Genomic DNA, 21,479 nt, shown 5'->3' on the forward strand with positions numbered 1-21,479 from the left:
TGGACTTCTTAGTGAGGAGGTAACTGTTCTACTGTTTCCTTGTACACGTCTTTTGCTGGATTTGAATGCTGTGCAGTATAAACCCGGCTGAAACCACTGATGAGTTAAAATACTTCTCTGCATGTGTGTCTCAATTATATAATGAACAAGCCAACTAAACTGTAGGAGTGGATGTCAGTGTGCTCATCCTGGACACTTTATCTTTTCTGTATATATAGAAGAGAGTGTGTATTTGTTTTGTCTTCAGAATACAGAAAAAGTATACTGCAGTGTCTTTTTATGCTGTTCTCTTCTGGAGCTTGTCTATTGCTATTCCATGTTACTGCCACAACTCTACTCCCGGACTTGCTTAGGGAAGCCTAAAAGAGGGACTTGTGAAGAGTGACAAAGTCAGATGGTGTGTATGACTTATCTGTGTAAGTTCCAGCATCCTGCTAGAAAAATGAAGTGTGTAACTCAGGTTTGAGATTGTGTAGGAGGGTTGATGTATTTCTGAAGGCAGCTGACCTGTGTGTGTTGTTCAGAACAGATGCTGATGTGATGTCATTCCTGAGACTTGTGATATGTAAGGGGAAGTTACATTTTATCATAACTAGAAACTGAAGCTTGGAGCGTTTTTTTGTTGTTTGTTTCTCTGTCACTTAGTAAATAACTTAAATGTGTATGGAGTCTGCAAGAAAGAAGGACAGGCCTAGTCTTTTCTACTTTCTCCTCAGCCCTGCAAGATTTACAGGCTGAGAGTTGTCCTTCAGATGTTGAAACTGTTTTTCATTCATATGCCTCTTTTGTCTTGAAACTGACACTGACCTCTTCAGAGTACCTGAAGAGAGACCAGCCAGGAAAAAAGAAAAGTGATTCAGTCTTGTTATGTTGCTTGTTGACCGAGCTGTTGAGCTGTGTAGTCGTAATCCAATAAAGGTAGCAACAGCTGAAATAGGTTAAGACACAGAGTTTTCAGTGGGAAACAGTAGCTGAGGCTTGCAGTAGCAGGAATAACTGTGATGTTCCTATTGAGACCAGAAAGTGTCCTGGGAATCTTGCTGCCTGAGGACTATATATATGTGTATGTAAACAAAGCAGTCATGAGAGCTCATCATTCTTTGCATTTAGTCTTGGAAACTTGATTAAAAGAAAGTTTTAAAAATAAAATAACCTTTTTTTGTGATAACATTATGTAAGAAATTACTTCTCCTTCATTTCTTCAGAGCAAATCCAAGGTCTGGATGCTAATCTGAGATTGCCTTTCATGTGATGATGTGCAGCCTTCAACTCTCCACAGTCTGGGGGGAGTTAAGGCCATCTATGCTGTGTGTGACTGATGCCAAGTATAACATTACATCTGTACTCATGTCTCTGTTAGATGTTTGGAGGGTTTCTTGTGGTTTAGGTTATTATTCAAGCAGGTTCTTTACAACATGCAACCAAATTGATGCTTTGGAGTATTAAATATTCTTAATAATTAAATATTGTTAGGCACATTAGGCTACTTCTCTCCTGAATATCAAAGGTGTTTTTAAAGAGGCTGAAGCTGTGGGCATTGTTTAATGAAGTAGTATTAAAACATTAGCCTAACTTAAAATGAGAAGTGTTTTACTGTCTGAAAACATGGTTGCAGACTGGAAGTGGGAGGGAAAAGTTCCTGACAAACAAAAGGAACACAATTTCTATGCTTCCTCAACAGAAACAAAAGCTCTAAAAATACAGTTTTTGCCTTGACATTTTACCTTCTTTCTTGCTTAATGGACCCAAGTCAGTTAATTACTGAATTTGGTAGGCCAGGTCATCTAGAATGAGGAAAATGCCATTTTATTCTTTATTGCAGGACATTGGTAAGTATGAAAGAATACTTGCCCTTCTCTGTACTGGGCAGGAGCAATCAAGAATATGACAAATTCATGTCACTGTAAACTGTGTCTGAGGAAGGTGACATAAGTGCTTACTAAAATTAACACTGATATTCAGAAGGTAGTTGACATTTCAGATCATGTAATTGTCTAGTCTGTATCTAGCATCAGATTTCTCATATATCTGCATAGCTGATCCCTTCATTAAAGCAAAATTCTCATTGATACAGATAATATTACTTCAGAAAACAAGGACAGGTCTTATTTAAAAGCATGAATCCAGGTATTATAGTGTTGTCACTTTCTTGATCTCGTAGGCTGAGGGTTTTTGCTGGAAATGACTATGAACAAACCAGGTTATTGGTGGAATTTGGATTTGATTTGAGTTGTGAAGATCAGCTCCTATCTGTGCTTCAGCAGACATAACTTGGGAGGTGTAAATGCAATGAAGAAGCCTTTTTTTCAGCTCAAATAACCTGTCTTTTACAGAACTTTGCGAACTGCATTTGTTCGTTAGCAATTTTCTGAAAAGGTGCCATCTTGCAACTTCCAGCTGCATAAAACTGGATTGCTGATGGCTGCTAAAATCACGTCAAGACTCTTAAAATGGAGAACAACATTGGCTGCTGCAGGTTTTGGTGGGTTTTTTTTTAAATTTATGTATTGGGTGTGTAGTATTTGTTACCAGTGGTGACATGCAACATCTCTGCACTTCCTGCTCTCTCAGCAACTGTATCTTTTCAGGTCTTCTTTTCACTTGAGAGGCCCCTCTTTTGAAACTGAGAAAGTGACTCATTTTGCTGTAGAATTTCATGAGCATTCAAGATATGCCATTAATTGCATTTAATAAACTGTTACACTACTGGTTCAGTGGAGAAACAGCTGATCATAAAACCTCTTTGAAAAGGCCTGAGCACAGCAGAATGTTTTCATTGCTTATAATGTGAGTTTTATGTGACTTTTCTTGCTCTGACTGAATTCTGACACTTGGCTGGCTTTAAACTGGAATTAAAAATGGTTTTGTAGGGAATAGTACAGAGAGTTATAGGTTAATGTCAGTAACGTCAGTGAAGATGTTGATTAAAGGGTTCAAGAGAGAACTGAGTGTATTGGAGAAGAAATGCTCATCCACTTCTGCCTGGTGCAGGTGTTGTGTGTCCTGGTCAAAGGGTGAAGTCTTCACCACATACTACAGCTCACCAGTGCATCTGGACCAGACTGACTTCCAGCTGTCATCTGCTGCCTTGTGTTGATGACATAGTTTGGTCCTTAAGCTGACACTGCCTAGTCCAGTGCAACAGAGGTGAAGTGATATCACTGTTCCTGAGCTCTGCCTTCACTTTGAAATGCTCTATTGTGAGCTCTGCTGAGGCTTACCTACTGGTCCAGTTAAATTGGCTTGAAAACAGTTCACGTGTGAGTAGTGCATGGCTGAATGATGGTTGGCTTCACTAAAATAAGCACTTTTGTGAGTGAGCAGTTATGGCCTTAATTCCCTGTGGCCTCGTACATCTTTTCTAAGTAGTGCATAATCCCAACAGTGGCAACTGTCTTCATAGTTGTATTGCATTGTCCCTGCTTCTGGAAGAGTGTGTTGACAATGTTTAAAACAAAACCCTGAAACCAAACCCCTTGAGCTGCAACAACCTGTGCAATAGTTGATTGATTAAATCCTGTCCTGTAGTTGCTGCTACTTGAAGTTCTCATGTAAGAGCTGCTGTCCTGGTATCTGCAATGCTTGGATAACATGCTCGTCCTTACAGTTTTGGAAGGACTGACAGGAGAGGCTTGGAGTGACTTTGTGGTGCTTCCTCTGCTCATGTGTCAATCTTTGGGTTTAATGTTTTTTCTGAGGAACTCAAAATCACTTTGACACCAAAAAATGAGTTCCATAAAAGGCTGTGTTTTGATGTCAGGTAGCTTTGTGACCTTCAGAAAATGCCGGCAGTCACTCCAATAGGATATACTGCACTCTCAAGCAAAAATTCCTATTGTTTACACAGAAAACTTCAGACTGACAGAGAAAAAGAAAATGTGGCCATCCCTTGGCTGCTTCCTGGGTGGGTATTATGGTCATCTCTTGAGTATGTGGATGAGAAATGCTATTGGGAAGAAATGTTGCAGTGTGGTTATGGTTGTATTTTTGTTGCTTCTATTCCCTACAGTTGTGGCCTCTAAATACCTAGCAGATTACTTCATGTTTCTAAAAAGTTTGGAAATATCTCTTAATTAAAAAAAAAAGTTTTACTGAAACACAATTCTGAAACCAGTTGTGACTGTGTGGCATGTGTTCTTCAACAAGAAACTCATGATAACCCTTAGTGCTCTTACTAGAGTGAAGAGGGGTGTGGGGGTAAAGATGAAACAATTGACTGAATTTTTAGAGACTGTATCACCATAAATCCTGCTTTGCCCACCTAAATAATTTCTCTGGGCTCAGAGTTTGTGGTATGCAAGGATGCCTTACATCTAAGGCATGTTTTGTCAGACTTATGTCCTTTTACTTGGCTGCTCTGTACTTGTGTAAAACAAGTACAGGCAGCAGAATTTTTATCAGGCAAGTTAAAGGATGTTAACTGCCTGTGAGTTTGGCTGTTGTGAGTGGTTTGGTGCTGAGGCTGTTTCCAGCCTCTGGAAAAGAGATGGGTTTGTCTGCAGGCTGGGACAAATGCTGGTTCTCTTTATCAGCGATGGTCTTGGCAATACCAGTAGTATCCAGATCAGTAAAAAACTCCCCCTTCTGCAGCTGAATCATTGAGTCTGGTTTAGAGCTCTTGACTGGACTGTGAAGAGGAATTCAGACTTGGGGTTCCAGATTTGGGCACAGCTTATGGACTGACAACTGTACTGAGGCTATAAATAAAGTTCTGGAAGTAGCAATGTCCTCTTGTCTGAGCTGGACTCTTTCCCTCATAGGCAGACTGGTTCTAGTGGGCTGGTAATCCAGTCCTTAGCAAAGGAAACACCCAAATGCTAGAAAGGCAGATAAATGTACACATCCTTTAGTCAAAAAGCATTCCTCTGTTCCAAGGGGGAAAGTTTGTATCCACAATGGCCTATTAGTTTAGGTAAAACTAAATGTTTTTTTACTAGCTGTGTGTTAAACTACAGTATGCCTGAGTGACTGCTTTCATTTGATTCCTGCTCCTTAGGGATCTTAATTTTGGCTTAGGGGCAACCTTTCTTGATCTTGAGCTTTACATTCCAAGATTATTAACTGAGAATGTCAGCTTTCTCAAGGACAAGGTATCAGGAGCTTCAACAGATAAGCTCTTTTGAATTCAGACACTTTGCTGATCTCATGCACTCTCTCAAGTGCAGTTCTCTCCCTTTTCCATACAGTTAAGTGGGCTGCAGGCATACAGGCTCCCAAATTGTTTCTGCATCGGCAATTGTATTGTTGCACCTGCCAAAGGTAGCGTGTATGTTCTTGTGGCCTTAAGTTACAGCTGTACAAAACACCAAAGTGAGCAGCCACGGAGCCTCTCTGTCTTTTTCACAAGTCTACAATAAATAAGCTGGTATGACAAATAAGTTAATGGGAAGGTACTATTGCAGGGGTGCTCTGTGTTTCAAAGGCATTGGGCTTTTCAGGACTTGGGAGATTCTGCCACTGGCACAACCTGGAGTAGGACCTTATTAGCTGTGTATTTGTTTCTGCTTCTATTCTTCACTTGACTTCTAGTTAGTTTAAACTTGCTACAGGCACAGACTGTCTATATGTATTTATGCAGTACTGAGGTTAATGAGGCTTCCTTGGTTCTGCAGTGATAAAAATGTTTTGAGTTAGGCTTTCTGTTCTGCAGTAGCATGATCATGGGATGTGATGGTTGCATGTGGGACTGGTATTGTGAAGACATTCAGTTGTTGCAGAGGTGTGTGCAGCTCAAGGGAATGCCTGACCTTGGTGCAGATGTTCTGGGAAGTGCAGAACCGCAGATGTTGGTCTTTGATTTAGCTCTTCAGCTGAAAATGGTGGTACTACCCTGTTGCAGTGGAACAAACGTAAGAATCACAAAAATGCTGACCATTTTGTGTAGGTCCTGTTATCAAGTATTTCAGCGAGGAAGACAGACAGGTGACTCATCACTAGCAGCCAGACTGTCTGATGCCTTGTTAGTGAGAATGCTCTTGATCACTTCCAGAAGAACTAGACAAACATTTCTGCCTCGGAGTTGAAATGTTTCTGCAGAGGTCAGTTCTGACTGTTCCCAGGCTGGTGGAGCTGCAGTTTCAAAGGACCAGTAGAATGCTGTCAGACACCTGATTGGGATTACTGGCTGTGATAATGGGATGCATTTTGACTGATATGTTGAATTCTGTCTGGAAGTTTGAAAGGACTGATCTCAGAGACATATTTTTTCCCTTGAGGCTCTATATGCATTTTAATGCAGAATGAAATAGTGACTTCAAACAGATGGAAGAGAATAGGTTGACTTTTAAGCTACTTTTAATTTCCTGGAGCTAGAATATGGGAAAGGGCAGTACTAGTGGGCTGGCATGTGTTTGTAGTCCTGTCTTTGTTTTGCTTTATAAGCTAGAGGAGTGTGATTCATTGTGGAGACAAATGAAGAAAAGAGAAGCAGTGTCCTAAAATACAGAGGCAAATGTGGAAGTGACCTGTAAAAATTTTACAGTATGGAATAGCTGTTTGGTTCCCACGCAGCAGCATTTACTTAACCTCTGACATGTTAATTGAAAGCAATTCTTGAAATGTCTGAGCTGTAGAACACATCCACAGTGTCTTTTATATGGCTTAAAAAATAGTAATGTGAGAGTGTGTGACTTCCTTTAATGAAAGCCAAAGCTTGATGTTAATCTCCTAGACTATTACCAATGCTTAAGCCAGAGTATTTCAGTCCTCTACTACATACATATTTTGGATATTAGGTTTAAGATGTAAGTTACTGTTCAGGCAGTCTCACCAGACAGCCACGTTCAGTCCTGCTGCCTAAATATCAGGCAAATGTCCTATTTTTGTCAGCTGAGGCTTTGTGAAGGAGGGAATTAAGTTCTGTAGAGCCTACCAATTTTGGGTAAGTTAGAAAATAGCCTGCCTGCCACTTCTAGCAAAAATAGCTTTGAGGTTTCTTTTTTGCTAGAATAAAAAATGAAAGCTAAAGATTGCTTTCTTGCTTGTGTTTCTGTAATGAATTCTGTGTCATTTACTACTTTGAAAAAAAAAACTTTAAAGAGAAAAGATTAATCCCACAATATAAAGTATGTTTGTCAAACAATCCCCTAATTGCATACCAGTTCCCAAAACAAGTAACTTCTGTGTTTTAATGGCAGGTAGTAAATGAAAGTGATTTATGTTCTTATTTTATTGGCGTGTTCTGTCTCTGAAGGAGTTATTTAATCCAGAATGACTCTTACTGAGGTTTTCTTTACGTATGATATTGTGACACACAGGATTCAGTCCACAGTCTTGCTTTTACACAACTCTGACTCTGGATTAAGGTTTGGTGTCAAGGCTTGTTCCTGTCAGTTCCAGTGACATCTCTGGCCCTGTGGTGTGGAGAGAGCAAAGGTGTCTCTTTGTGCCTGGAACTAGCTGGCCTTGGCTTTTCACTCCAGCAGCATCCTGGTTAGCTTTTGTTACAAAGCTCTGTGATAAACTCTCACCTTTTCATGCTGCATTTTTTAGTGACTTATTAGACCTGTAGGCATTTCTTCCACAGTGCGTTTTCATCTGACACAGGTATTTGAGATGTCATTTGTCTTTTCAAGTGGTGCTTCTCTGTCATTTTGATGGAGTATTGGTTTCAGGAACGTGTGTGAGATCTCAGGTAGTGCATTCAATTTAATGCAGGGTTGTATTTACTTCTCAAAGCTTTTGTGGTTTGCACTGTAAGGGTCTGCTTGAGCTTATGTTGGCCCCCACTACTTTTGTCAAATGTTGAGTGCATTTGGGCCAGGAAATGGGCTTGAAGGTTGTGAAGACACCTATCCTGGTTAAGAATGATGGGATTTACCCTGCCAAGAGGGTCTCTGGACCTGAGAAAGTAACAGACTTGGAGACAGGAGGGAGCTTTTAGTGTGCTAGTTTCTCTGCTGAAGACAAATCACAGGAAAGGATGTGTTTCCTACTTTTTACATGGTGTATGGACTTTACACCAGCACAAATTAAGGAAGAGACCTGTTCTTGAATGCACAGAAATTGAAATGCTATCACTTGCTCATGCATGTGTCTCCCATGTTGATTTATGAAGAGAAGGAATTATAAAATTAGCAAACTCTACAAAACAAATTTTTTTAAATAGCTGTTTAGATGCACTGTTGAAATATAAGCTGTGTGAGAGCTTGTTCCTCTCTTGTTTCCTGTTATGATTAAGAGATGGAGTTGGAGAGTTAAATATTGAAATTCTGCTGGGTCCTCGTATGGCCAAAGGTGCCTAAGTCAGAACCTGCCCAGCAGACAGAACTGGCCCCTATGGAGCTGCCAGTGTCTGTTCTTTCATAAGTAGCATCATTAAAAGTCTCTAGATGTTTAATTTGGTTTTTAGACTTAGAAGGACATAGTTTGTGTGTGCTGGGTAATCAGGATAACACTGATAGACGTCTGCTCCATTGGGGGTTGATAGGAAAGGCTTGTTTTTGCACAAAGGAAAAACACTATATGAATTCCACTTAATCATTTTCACAGAACAGGAAGGTATTTATTTGGTTGGTTAGTAATATTTTTAAACTACAATAAGTGATGCTCTGTTGCTAGAAAAATCACCTTTATTTGCCTTATGTTAAAGAACTGACTTAAGTTAGATCTTAAGTTGTTTGTTGTAAAGTTGAGAAGCTAAAGAGGAAAGGTAAGTTCCCTGTGGAACCTTAGAGTTCCTGGGTGTTTTGGTTTTTTCTTCTTATTTTTAATGGTGGTTCTATCTGATATGTCCACTGGAAAGATACTTTTAAGGGGGTGCAGCATCAAATTTGTATCACAGAAAGACCTGTTGGGTATGCAGTGTGTGTTAGAAGAGGGGGAGGGTGGTACTGGGGTTAATGTTCGGGTTATTTTGAAGCTTGGAGCAACTGTGTTAAAGCAAAGCTACATGACTGGGGTCCTAAGGGAGACATCAGCATTTACTGCTAGAAAATGGAAGGAGGTGACTTTCTTTTTAAATTTTGATATTAAATGCAGAATTGCTGTGTCCATTAAAAGGCTCATTTGTCTAGATGAAGGTTTCAAAAAAACACCATCAGCCCTGTAGTTACCTTAAAAGTAAAACATGCTTCATTAAAAACAAACCCAAAAAACAAGCAACTAAACAACAACAACCACACCCCCCCCAAAAGCCACATGCAAAATAAATAAAAAAACCCCAACAACAAAAAGCTACACTCACAAAAAAAAACCTACAACCAAACCCCTTCTAATTTAACTAGGGTTTTTTTTGAGTTACTTTGCGTCTCAAGACCTTGTAGTTACTTCAAAGCAAAACAACAATTGAACCAGAAGGCACTGTCCTTTAATGTAATAAATGTCTCAAGGTCACTTCTTCAATGTTAGTATTTTAAAAATTGAAAGAAAAACTCCCAGCAACTAAACCAAAAAAACCCCGCTCTGGGTGTTCTGTGTTTTCCTGAATATGCAAAACTGTGTGTCAGGATTGAAGGCTTTGTCTTTGTTTTCAGGGTTTGTGGCAAACGCTTATCTGAACAGCATGTGGATGTATCTTTACAGTTTTACATGCAGGAGGAATGGTTCTGTAGTAGAGGACCACAAAAGCTGCCATTATTAGAAGCCTTGCTTACACTTCAGTGCTCTGGCACTTAATCTAGCTCCCAGCTTCCAGTCATGCAGAAGAAACTAAACCAGAGTGCTCTAATTCTCAGACTTGGTTGAGCTGTCTCGCATTTCTTCCAGTATGCGTTTTCTTTGTAGCCCGAGCCAAAATCTTTATTGGAAAGGTGATTTTGATCTCCCTTTTTTCACTTAGTTCATTCTCTTTATAAATTCCTGGGTCCAAATTCTGTGCAAGCAAGGGATTTGGATTTCAAATAATTTGTTACTGCTTGAAGACTTGTTTTCCTAAGATGCAGTTTGGCCTCTTCTTTCCTAAAGCATCTCAATTAACTTGCAATTGTGCTTTCTTTGTATGGCATAGGACTTGATTTTGAGTGGCACTGACTTTCTCAGACTGACTTGATAAAACTAGAGTTGCTGAACATATTTCATGGCAGGGTCTTTAAGCAGTTTTGTTTTGATATTCTTGGATGTTGTGAGACCAGAGCTGTCTGCCAGATTGTGATTTGTTTGGGCTCTTCTCCTTGACAGCATATTGCAGCTTTTACCAGTGTCAAGGTATTTATCACACTTACCAGTACTTAGAGGTCTTGCAGCGTTTGTGGCAACTGCTTGAGTATCTGCAGAAGATACACTGGCTTGCTTTCCCAGTCTTGAACTTAGCAGAACACCTTCTTTTAGGGGCTTTGAGCTCTCTGCTAGACGTAGGAGAGACACTCGGATGAGAGAGCTGAGTTGGCATATCAGAGTAAAAAGCAGTTGTTTTTGTAACACACTGACCAGCTGTGCTCTTCTAGAACACAGACTTTGCAGTCAGGCTTGTACTATCACCAGTTATAAAGGATAGATCATTTAAAGTTTCTTTTCAGTGTGCCTATAAACAAGTAGAAATAAACTTACAAGCAAGTAGATATAGACTTAGAACCAATAACACTTCAGACTCTAAATCAATAATCTTAAATATCAAATACATTTTAAAAAACCCAATTTCAACAACAAAAAAAACCCCAAACCCACAAGCCACCTTGATTTTACTGATACTCATGCAAGCCTTTCTTGTCAGATTGCATTAATCTTAATTCCTTAAAGTGTTTTGAAAGTTAGCAGTGAAGAGTGATTTATTTTTAGTTGGCTAAGAGGCTATAGAATGGTGTTTAAAAAACAAACAAGTTTCTGACTAATTTTTCTTTCTGTAACAGGTAGCACACTTATATTCTCAGCTTAAGCCTTCAGCAGTAACTCAAGTCTTGTCTGCTTCCACCAGCCATATTTAATATGCAAAGGAGGTGACAAGCAGATTGATATTCAGAACATTTGTTTCAAATAAGCTCTTCTCTGTGTGCTACTTTTGAATTGGTGTATCTGGGATTCTGAAGCAGCTGCCTGACTAGTGTGCCAAAGGAGGTTATTGGGTTAACACTAGATTTAAGTCATTATAGTTGTGTTTGGTTCTTGGTTTTGTGATGGGTTGTTTTTGGTTTGGTTTGGATTTTGTTTTACTTTTAATATATAGTATTGCAGTTTAGGTGTTTTGTGTTTGTGTAACTAGTACAGAGATGCAGAAAGATGCATCTGCCTAAGTAGAGAAAAGGCTGGGAAATACTCAATCCTCTTGCTTTTCATCCCCTAAACAAAGCCTTATTAAAACAACAACAACAAACAAATAAAAAAAACCCAATAAAACAAACAAGACCCTCCAAAAACAACTACAACAAACCTCCCCCGCAAACCAAACCATAGAATGACACCCCCCCATCCCCATAAATTTGCATCAAAGACTAGCTTTTTGAATTCTATGTTACATGTGTGGTAGTTTTGGGGTGATGGTTGTTTTGTTTGTTTTTCTTAACAAAGGGTAAATACACTCTGCAGGATTTGATGTGACCTTGCAGTTGCTTCCCTGTTTATCTTCTCTGTCTGCTGGTACCAGTGATGGGGAGTGTTTGGCTACCACAGTATTCTTTTGCTGGGGTATGTACAACCACTGTGTTTTCTTAGCTGGCATGATCAGGAATGGGTCCTGCCTAACGTGGTACCAACTAATTGTGAAAGGGACAAGTGTACAAGTCTTGGAGATAGATATCTGCAACTCCTTTATCACCATGGGGATTTCTTGTACTGTCAAGTTAGTCTGGGAGTTATAATGAAGGGTACTTGGAGGGTAAAGGAGGAGAGATGAAACCGCAAAAAAATGCGGCTAAATATTTCATACTGGTCAGTGTAGTCATGAGGTGTTTGAGGTCTTTAATGCAATGCCTGTTTAGTATTTCAGACATCAGTTTGATTCTACAGTAGCAGAAATCACATATGAACACACAGAATGGATTTTTAAACTTTTTATGCAGTGTGGTAGTTTTGTTTGCCTTATTCCACTCTCTACTAGGTCTATGTTTTGGTTTGTTTTTTTTTAAATCCTCCTTCCCCCTCCCTGCCTTCACAGCCACGTGGTGGAAGTATTTAACTGGCCCCAAATGAAAGATTTAAGGCCATTGCAAGAAAAGCAGGAGAGCAGAGCTAGTTTTACAAAATGAGAAAAAGTGGTATCAAAGTACGTTCGTATGTCTCACATGAGATAGGAACAGTTGTCAGAGGAAATGACTGTAAATGCCGTGACCCCAAAATACCCGCACTCTGGATGTTGATAGATTTACTTGGGAGAGGAGGAATATCTGAGAGATGACCTCGTTTGCGGGATTTCTGGCAGTTACGGCACCAATTTGGAAATCTTTGCTTTATTGCCAGGTAGATCAGCTGGTGCTGATGGTGATTCTGACTTGCCTAAAGCATGAATCTGTACAAGCTGGGATGTGCAGCCTGCCCGGTGCCCAAGCCCTGCAGCACCAGCGCTGTGTCAGATGCGTGCCGGGCTCTGAGAGCTGTCTGTCTGTCCGTCTGTCGGGTGTGTGGGATGTGATGGGTACAGAGCCTGCCGGGGCGGCTCGGGCAGTGCAGGGCATGTGACCGAAGGCAGCGGGGAATGCCGTGACCCCGGTGAGGTTCAACGAGCTCAGTTGGGATGTGTTCCCTTGGGAGTGCCGACACCCACCCACGCTGCCTCAGATACCCGAGCTTTCCCGAGGGCGTTTGCCATCTATTCTGGCATCCTGCAATACAAAGGGAAGCTCCCATTGAATAGGCTTTCCTCTTGCACTTAATGGCTTGCATGCTTCTGCAGTTGAGGGCCATCCGCAGTGACAGAAGCTGTTTTTGCCCCCAGGTACGAGGGCTGGGAACTGCAGCTGCTTGAACGAGGCAGTGCCTCCCACCACCCGTTCCCAAGCCTCAGTTTATCCCTGGATGTGCGGTCGGTGTGTAGCTGGCCGGCATCAGCGTGTCCTTTAATCGCTCGGTGTGTAGGGAAGAAGCGTTCAGATGTGCTGGAAGAGCTGTGCTTTCTGCTGGGTGCTCTGAGAAGCCTCCTAGAAGGGTGTTCCCGACTCCTCTGCTAGTCTTAAATTAGGAAAGGATGTGAAAGAATTCTGTAGGCTGTGTTGCAGATCTCAAGGCCTGGAGAAAGCCGTGTGTTCATGAAAAGGCAGAATCTGACTCTTAAAGTGAACTGAGCTCAGCTCACTGCACTTACTGGGGGGCAGGGGGAGAGGTTTATGTGTCAGTTCGAGCACTCCCAGTTTGTTCAATCATCATTTGCTCTGTGTCATAGGGGCCCTTTTGAGTTCTACATATTCTAAAATAAATTGTTTTCAGAGACAAGACTTGTTTGTTTTTTTAGCATATCAACTAAACAATAATTAAAAGGGAAAAATAACATTTAAAAAAATTATTGTCCTTGTAAGGAACCAAGTAGAAGAGGGTAGAGTTTGACTACTACTTCTCACCTTTTTAATGACAATTCATTATTTTTTCTTTGATATTCAGTGCAAGTCTGTTCCAGTTCCCAAGACATATGCTGTATGCCCTTGAGGGGTAAAGCAATTAAGAATTACAAGGAGTGTTATGCATCGTAGAAATAATCAACCTGCTGAAATAATAACCTGCCATGTGCTCTTAAGTCTCTTTGCATGAATCAGGGCTTTAAAGTGGTGACTGATATATGAGGAATATGTCATCTTTGAGATTAACAAGACAGCTGCACTGGAGAGAGGAGGAATACATTTATTTTCACGTTCTGTAACGCTGACCTTCCTCCCTTCGGGAAGATTCAGGCTTGAGTAACCAGTTTAAACTGTTGCTACAATCCTGTGGCTCTTCTGCTCAGACAGAGCAGGGCACATGTTTAGCCGAACATACCTTGTTACACTGTAGCCATAATAGCACAAGTCTCACTCAGTATTAACTGCCTGATGTTTGTTTCTGAGACTTCTTCCATTGCAGAAATAAGCCACTTAAACTAGTCTTGCTTCCTTGGATAACTGTTTTCTGTAATAATTTCTCTAGCTTTCTCTCACTGTGCTAAGTAACCCTGGTGAAATGGTTCTTATGATGTTTTAATATCCTGTGGTACAGCAGTACCTCCTGCTGTGGAGTCATGTCTCATTCTTGGTCACTGGATTTCATGGAGACTGGTTTGGGAGGAGCTTGGGAACACAATAATTCACTTTGAAGAACAGCTGTGGATCTGTGTTTCGTGTCTGTCTGGACTCAGGAATTCAAACATTGCCTTCTACATTAACCATTGGGCTGCTGTCTTCCTCTCTTAATTATATATATATATGTGAAGAACAGAACACTTGATGAGGCAGATGCATTGGAAACCCACATCAAAGTTTAAAACACACATCAACTTTTAATTACAAATTTACCTATTGAAAAAAGGTAGTGTTAATTAAAGAATATGTGAGTATTGAGAGTTCAGAATTTAAAAATTTGTGTTGTTTGGCTGCAAAATCTGGCAAAAATATTCTATGAGATGTCCACAGAGTAAGAACTTACACATCTAGCTCTGTGTAACTGAGATATTTTTAATCCATAATGAGGAGTCATGTGTTGCAAAGCAGTGGAAACCACTTTGCATTGTGTGCATTCATAAAGAGTCGCTCATTAAAAATGCATTTTTAGACACCACCTGTTATTTGTTTAATTTGGTGCTTTATTGCAGTGTTGTATTATTTTTGCCATTCTTCTTTTCCGATGTGCATTATTCATCACTTTAAACCATATGGGCAGAAATATATTCTGAACATCTGATTTCTGCACTGGCCATTCCCTGAGGAAAGGCCCTAATGTCCATGTTTATGACCAACCAGCGAAGCCTTTCATGTCATCCTTTCATCAGCGTTTCTTACCTCCTGCATACCGAAGATGCAATTAGGAGATTCACAGCTGTGATGCTATAAGACAACAAGGGACTGAGCTTGATTGGGCAGCAAAGGCCTCTGCTCAAATTCATAAATAAAAAATAAGTATCATTGGAAGAGGGGAGAGCTTTCTGCAGTTCCTCTGTCCTCCACACACCTTGCTGTTTTCCTGTGGCTTACCACCTGATGGTAGGCACATGCTGAGGTGTGTGGAGTGAGCTGGCTGCTGCCTGCCGTGGTAGCCTTTACTCTTTCCTTGCTTGGGGTGATACTGAAGGGTCTGCTTCCCCGTCAAAATTTTGCAGAAACTTGTAGAAGTTTGATTTCTCTGGTTGAGGCTCATAAAAATCAGGATGAAAAGTGCCTGTTGAGTTACTTTCATTCCCTTTCCTTGACTGCTCTGAGTCTTCTGCAATGTACAAATGTAGCTGGGAATAAAGAGTCCAGTTAAATGTGCTGCAGTGCTTCATTTCAGCACTCTGGCTTTATTGGCTGTGCATATCTCCTCTGTTTGGAGGTACAGTGTTTGCATTGTGCTGTCTCCCACTTACCTTTCAGGGTAGGAGTGTGTCCAGTAATGCTTGCATGAGTTGTACACAGAGTATGTACAGTGCACTACAAAGTATTTATGCTTTAATGGGGGGCAAAGCAATGAATAGATGGCAGAGTGTCCTTTTCTGTCAGCATGGTGTGAAATCTTTTATTTAATGTGACTAGTGGGCAGGTTTCATTCTTATTCTTCTGCCCTGTGCACATACCAAAAACCTGCCATGCGACCTGGTGTAATCAGCAGTCTGCTCACAGGAGGCCCTGGGTTTGGAACAGCAGGAGTTTTGCAGCTTGGAGCTGAATGGTGTTGGCAGAGCTGTTTGAAGAAGTTTGCTTAGTTCCTGCCTTCATTGTGCTGAGCCAGTTCCACAGGGGCTGTTGCCTCTACCTCGTGAGAATGATTTTCATTCAAAATTCACAGGGAATCATGTATCTACTAGTCTGAAATGCAGCACATGCTCTCTTCGTTTTCTGTTTTGGTTGTGCATGTTTCTGTATTGCTTCTCAGAAAGCAGCACTGGTGACTACAGATTGTTAGTTTAGGGGAAATTCTAGTCTTTACTAGTGTGTGTTAGTGTTCAGTAGTAAGTTTTGGAGACTTAGCCTATCTTATATTGACAGTGCATATTCACAGTCAACAGAAATTGCCAAGTTTGGAGATTCAAACTAAAATGCCTACTTTTAGCACCCTATATTTACCCTATGTCTTAATGTTGTGGAAATGCAAACACTGGCTTATCTCGAGATTTGGGCGAACAGTGAAGTTGGTATGCAAGAGGTGCCAGAGTATCTAGACTTGTGTTAATGTACTGTATTATAACTGCTGGATTTTCTCTGATTATTTTGTCCAGATAACAAGCATCTATTTCTCCCTTTAATATTGGTGGGAGCTACATGTTCTCTGAGCACCGAGAAGTAAGACCATAAGTTTGGATGCCCAGCTTCAAAATGCAGCCTATTACTATAAGTTTGAAGAGTGCAGTTTGTTTTACTGTAACATTCTTTCGGTGAGTGTGCCAATTCCCATAGAGCTCCAGTTTCTGGTCGGCCATTCATCACTCAACTAGTTCATGATGCTCTCAGCAAGAAACAGGTTTGTCAAAGTAACTTAATGCCTCCACCAAAGTATTCTTCAACAATGATGGAGACCCATTTTAATAAGTTATGTGAAAAGCTGCATGTAAACCTTATTCCAGCACTTAACATCGTCGACATTCTGGAGTTTTCAGTGGACCTTGCATTGCTTCTTTTCCTGTTTTACAGCTGGATCACTTTTCCAAGGTTTTGTACTTTTCTGAGGTCAAAGGTGTAAGCACTCTCTCTGCTGATAAAATATTGCTTGTGTTACCTTTCTCTGATTGTAGTGCTCCTTAAAATTTCATCAGAGGCTGCTTCTGGGGAGCCAAAGGAGCTTTGGCATGCTTTAAGAAGTGCTGGGTTTAGATCTGGTGCTCAGTGGCTGCAACAACAGCATGAACTTTTGTGTAACCTGTATCTTTTAAAATTCTAATCAAATTTATTTTTACAGAGCAACACAGCCCAAATGAGCTGCATGTGGGACTTGCTGCTCTCTGCAGCCTGGGGCTTGAATTTCTCTTGCCTGGAGTAATCTTTCTGGGGATTTACCCTCCCTTTCTCTGCTTCCAGCTCCCGGAGAGGCCAGGCCATCATGCTTGTAGTGCTGTTGTTTTGTGATCTGGTTGACAGGGAGCTCAAAGTCACTTGATACTTCTTATTAGGTTTCCCTCCATTATGTTGCTTAAATAATAAACCTGAGCTCTGCTGCTGGAGGTAAGGGATATGAGCCACATGTGAGGCAGCCTGGAAATTGCAAAGGAACATACATGGCTGCCACCTTTGTGTGCTGTTAAAGGACACTGAAAATAGGGTATAATTGAAATTGGTAGTGTGTGTAGTGTGAATATTTCTGCTTTTTCTGCCTGTAGCCAGGCAGCTCCTTGTGTTTGGGGGATCTTGCTGATTTTTAATCTTTTAGGACCATTTTTATGGTTTTCCTCAGTAAATACAAAGTCTTGAAAGTTGCTTTTTCTTTCAGCTGTAGGTGAGGCTTTTCTGTGAGCACATGATAGATGACAATTCACTTTCAGGAAAGCACTAAACATCGCAACTTAAAAGGAAATTGTATTTTGTTGACAGAGAAAATCCAGTGGTCAGAATCCTTACAACTGACATAGTAGTACTAGAAGTTAATCTTCCTTGAATGTTAATAATGACATAGTGACACAGTTTGCCTCTGTTTCTGTCACAGATGGCATAAAGAAAGGATTTTCTAGGATGTAACAGCACCCTTCATATTTTTTCTTACAGCATGGATATTTCCAGAGTATTACATGCATTGTGCTGTGACTACTGGTCAGTACTGGTGAAGATATATGAAGAAAAGCCTTGTCTGAAAATGCATAATTATTTGAGTTTTCTACAGAAGCTCACCATTGCTGCTTAACTGTGCCCTAAGCCATCTGCTAGGGCTGTCGGGAAAGAGAACTCCTAAACTGAGGGCTGTGGTATGAGGCTGGGATGGAGCAAGGAGGGTAAAGCTCTGCTGAGTTAATTAATGTTAACAGTTGTGAGTTATCTGCAAGATTCACAGTAGATTACGCAGATTGTATTAAGCAGGGTTAATCAGTCCTTTCAGATACTTAAAGGAGCACAATTAGGAACTGGCAAGACTGAAAATTCTTCTTGAGAGAGGGTTTGCATGTGCAAGTATGCATGTGTGTGTGAATGCATAGCCTGGGTTACCATTGATAAGTAAACTTTGCCTAGCAGCTACACACAGAATTTTGTTGACAAAATCCAGTGGTCAGAAGGCTTAAAACTGGCATAGTAGTGTCAGAAGGGATATTGGCTATTTCCTTTCTGTGTATAGGTGAAATTGTGGCAGCTGTTGGAAGGGATTTTTTCCTTTTATCTATTCTTTTGGTCATAAATCTTTTTGATTGATATATTTTCTCCTACTGTGCAATGCAACAGTAAGAAGATCTTTGTTATCCTGTGATATTAACTGAATTGATAATACTTGATATCAGCAGTGATACTGCTTGATATTAACTGATATTACTCAAACTGCGGACTGTGCGGCTTTGTAGATTTTTCACCATTAGTTTTTAATGGTTTTCTCCAGCATGTGTGGAACAGAATGTGGAAGGTGACTGTGATTTGTAAGCATGTAGAGGATGAGACTTAATATACCACAACACCTTCCGTATTTGTTCAAAATGTTTGAAGTTTTTCACTTTCTCGTTACTTTTCTCTTTTATGGAAGTGTTACTTTTTCTGGTGTAGTTCTCAGACTCAATAAAACTTGACCCTGAAAGACTAATGTTGAATTTTATCAGGTATACAATATGTCAGTTTATCACTTTGGCAGACTTCATTGTTGTTTGTTTAGGGAGCTGCCTGCTTGCTGTGTGGTGTGGGGTAAAACCCCTGATGCTGTTGAGCCCTGGGGACTCCAAATGCTTGAATGTGGGACAGACAATCTTATCTGTAGCAGATCTGGTGGTGGTCCGAGTTTGAGCAGGTATAGTAATCCCAGAGTAATAGTGGGGGAAATAACAGAAACATACATGGACATAACTCTGTATATGCATATCTATTTCTTTTAGAGCACAGTATGTCTGTTCCTCCATGACGCACAGCAGGCAGGGGCAACAAGTGAGCTTGGCTGGAACAGGGATGGCACAGGAGGGGTCCAGAGCCTCAGTGTCCTGGGGCTGACCTGTGTCCCCTCCTGGACCCGCTCGCTTTTGGTGGCTGCTGAGTGCTGAGCATCGTGAAACGCCATCCCTTTTTGTCCTGGTAGCTCCAGGCTGGCCCTTTGCAAAGGGATCAGATGCCAGGGAGAGGCCTCCTTGGAATGGGACCGAGTGGGAGTCTTCTCTGTCACCTTCTCGGGGGCAACAAATGGGGAAAATCAGGGAGGCTGCTCCTGGCAGCTTGAGCTGGTAATTGCCTGGGGGTCACGCCTGACCTGGCTTTGCCGAGGTGCAAATTATTGGCAGTAAACTCTGTGAACAGCCGTGGGTCAGCTGCAAATAACAACTGTGTCTCTCCCTGCAGGTGACTGTTCCACCTCCAAGGGGGTGCAGGAACCTCCAGATAAAGGTCGTTTGCTACTCAAAGCAAACGAGCATAGAAAATCCAGAAAGGGAACGATGAGAGGCCCAGAGGCTGTTTTGAGGGCATGGAGCCCATTTCACTATTAGTTTTTACTATTGCTATATTCTGTAATCATCTATCTTTTTTTTTCCTTTCTTCTATTGTGACTGCATTTCAGTGCTAATGGACAAACTGGTGACTGACACAGTAAAGGCTGGCAGAGTTTACTCCCAAGGGTTTGCCACAGGGTGCTTGGGTTACCTTGGGAATCACATGAGGTTTCCTGCAGTTTCTCCACCTCTACAGTGCAAGAACTGTTGGTCATCTTCAAAATTCCCTGCCTGTTACCAGCCTGGGGCAATGTGCTGGGTATAAAGAGAAACACTCCTGTGCATTGGTGCATGGAAGAACTATCTGGTCTGACTTGAAGCTTCTATGTTTACCCACCTTAGGAAAACAATTGCAGACTGTTGCTACAGTGGCAAGTCTCCTGGCTGGGTGTTTGTTGAACTTGTTGTTATTGGGTAAATTGGATGATACTGATAATGCAGTGATATACTGAAACGATGAACTTGGATATAAGTTCTGCTTCAGCATAATTGGAAAGCTCATAACCTGCCATTATAGCCTTCAGAGTTTTCTGCAAGTATTTGGAGGAGGATGTTTGAACTGCAAGGATTCTCTCTGCTGCATTACTGGTATTTGAGTTTTTAGTGCCCCTGGTAACTGGTTGGTAGCAGGAGTTTGCCTACAAAAGAGAGCTCTCTGGTTAGAAGGTCAGGTTGTTGCAGAAGAAGGCAGCTAACATAACCAGATGAGTAGCATGCATGAGGTCCTTTGGTGTTTTTTTTAACCTACTTACCTTATCCATAAGACTTTTCCTTTCCTTCCCAGTATTTTCCCAACCACCTCATTTTTCGTGTAGCATCGTACTGTCTAACCAGGCATCATTGCAGAGTGGGATAGCTTGTCCCTGTACCCTCTTTTCTTCCCTTCAGAGTAGCTGAAAGCTTCCCTCTTCTATGAATCTATCACGGATTTTTGCACGATTGTCTGCAATTGCCTCAAGGACCTCTCTTGCCCACGCTGCTGTGCTCTGTTGTGGTTAGATAAGCCGAGGGCATAGTGATTGTGTGTGCACTTTCTGAAACATCAATTTGCTGCCTGTAAACTGCCCAACCAGAAGTTTTAGTCTTGTTGGAAACTCATGGTTAAAAATCTTTAAGCTTTTGGAAATTAATCAGTTTAAATTAAACTTAATTGATTTTTTTTTCCCTTCAGATTTATAAACATGTTAGGAGGGCAGGGAGAAAGTAGGATGAGTGATAATGGACCAGTTGCCCTGTTCTCTTACTGGTGTTCCTCAAGCACTATCACAGCCCTTTTCTTCCCAAGGAGGAAAAATGGTCTTGGTATTACTGTTTTTCCCAAGTTACAGACAAAGGTTTTCATGCATTTGAAAGCAAGCAATGTTGACCAATAATCTGCATGTTTATTCCATAAAATTCCTATTGGTCATCACCACCTGGATAACTGCTTATGTATTTACAGTTCTGTAGTTTCTATGTGTTATTTTCTGTGTTTCTCCACTACTGTCCATATGAGTTTCTCAAAATGCTTTACCAGTGTAGTGTGAATTAAATCTTGTTTATTCAGGGAGTATTATCCTAGAAAGACTGAGCATGTTTGTGCTTGTTTCTAAGCATTTAGCTACCTTATATTTGAGCAACTCTGAGGACGTTTGGATGTAGTGAAGGCAAAGCATGGCACCTTTTGCTAATGAGAAATACTTTTTTTCTCTGTGAGCTGACCCCGTGGCAGTCAAGAGGGCTTAGACAGCAAGATGTTTCTCAGCATTAGTAAGAGTGGGAGGGTAAAGCAGTTTGTTCTGTTGGGGGCTGAGGTCGATTGAAAGTTTTTAGTGAGTTCCTGTTTTGAACAGGACATGGATATCAGATTGGTAACTGC

General features: G+C 41.0%; 1 protein-coding gene across 4 annotated transcripts in view; it reads left to right on the forward strand.

Moving 5' to 3' along the window:
- Positions 1-21,479, forward strand: part of CCDC88C (coiled-coil domain containing 88C) — a 98,522-nt gene that overhangs the window by 9,392 nt on the left and 67,651 nt on the right. The window lies entirely within an intron of this gene.

The sequence above is a fragment of the Pithys albifrons genome, chromosome 6 (genome assembly GCF_047495875.1).
Source record: "Pithys albifrons albifrons isolate INPA30051 chromosome 6, PitAlb_v1, whole genome shotgun sequence".
Classification (NCBI taxonomy): Eukaryota; Metazoa; Chordata; class Aves; order Passeriformes; family Thamnophilidae; genus Pithys; species Pithys albifrons.